At 39.3% G+C, this 1,355-nt stretch overlaps 1 non-coding gene across 1 annotated transcript; it reads right to left on the bottom strand.

Moving 5' to 3' along the window:
* Positions 1-577: 577 nt before the first annotated feature.
* TRNAS-GGA lies at positions 578-650 on the bottom strand. Its single transcript has one exon. It is a non-coding gene; the product is annotated as a tRNA-Ser (tRNA).
* Between the last annotated feature and the right edge of the window lie 705 nt (positions 651-1,355).

Raw genomic sequence — 1,355 nt, 5'->3', positions numbered from 1 at the left:
AAAGGTTAATAAAGTTTGCAAGTCACTTGTCAGCTACTCCCTTATTTGTAGTTTTTGACTCCATTTTAGAAAGATTCTGGGGAAATTATGGCTGAAAATTTAGACATGTCTTGAGATACTGTAGAAAGTGGTCTTCTGAAGTTGTTTGGTCTGAAAAAAAAAAACAAAAAAACAAAAAACAAAATACTCCTGGGCTTCCCTGGTTGTCCAGTGGTTAAGACTCTGTACTTCCAATGCAGGAGCACCGGTTAGATCCCTGGTTGGAACTAAGAGCCCACATGCCATGTGAATTGGCTGGAAAAAAAAAAAAATCACATAAAAAAGAATATTCCTTTTCCTTGTCAAGGTATCCTATTTTCAAAATAAACCAAAGAAGAGATACATTTAAAAAACTCAAAAGACTTCAGAATTCTACCTAATCAGAATTTTAACTCTGGGGTACCATCCTTAGTCAATAGTGAAAGTCATGTCCGACTCTTTTCGACCCCATGGACTGTAGCCTACCGGGCTCCTCTCTCCATGGGATTCTCCAGGCAAGAGTACTGGAGTGGGTTGCCATTTCCTTCTCCAGGGGATCTTCCCTACCTAGGGATCGAACCCAGGTCTCCTGCATTCCAGGCAGACGCTTTAACCTCTGAGCCACCAGGGGAGCCCAAAAAACATCCTTTATTATCTTCTAGGCAATGAATGCAGGTTCTTAATTTGGAAAAAGGTTGAGGAGGAAGATTGGGGGAAATTTTAGATAGATTTTAAAAGTCCCTTCTATTATTCTACTTTTTATCTCCTTTGTTATGTATGAAGTATGAAATATCAAGGTTAGAAGAAACTTTACAAGTCATTTAGTTCATTTACCACTGAATTTCCTGTAGAGAATTTGTGACTCTCTGATCTTCTAACCTTGACTTGGATTTTGGCATTGGGAAGTTCAGTATGAACTAGTAGTTTTCCTAGATTTTTTGGAGAGGAAGACTTTTTAAAAAATTGAATAGTTGATTTACAGTGTCACGTTAGTTATATATGTAACTGATATATTGATATGTATATAACTACATACATTTACTATAACTGATACATATTAATGTATGTCATAGATATGGTTATTCTTTTACAGATTCTTTTCCTGTACAGGTTATTATAAAAAGGGCTTTTCTGATGGCTCAGTTGGTAAAGAATCTGCCTGCAATGCAGGAGACTCTGGCTCGATTCCTGGGTCGGGAAGATCCGCTGGAGTAGGGAGAGGCTACCCACTCCAGTTTTCTTGGGATTCCTTTGTGGCACAGCTGGTCAAGAATCCACCTGCAATGCGGGAGACCTGGGTGTGATCCCTGGGTTGGGAAGATCCCCTGGAGAAGGGA

The sequence above is a fragment of the Oryx dammah genome, unplaced genomic scaffold (assembly GCF_014754425.2).
Source record: "Oryx dammah isolate SB20612 unplaced genomic scaffold, SCBI_Odam_1.1 HiC_scaffold_25, whole genome shotgun sequence".
NCBI classification, from domain to species: Eukaryota; Metazoa; Chordata; class Mammalia; order Artiodactyla; family Bovidae; genus Oryx; species Oryx dammah.
This window is presented reverse-complemented; position numbering and strand designations above follow the sequence as displayed.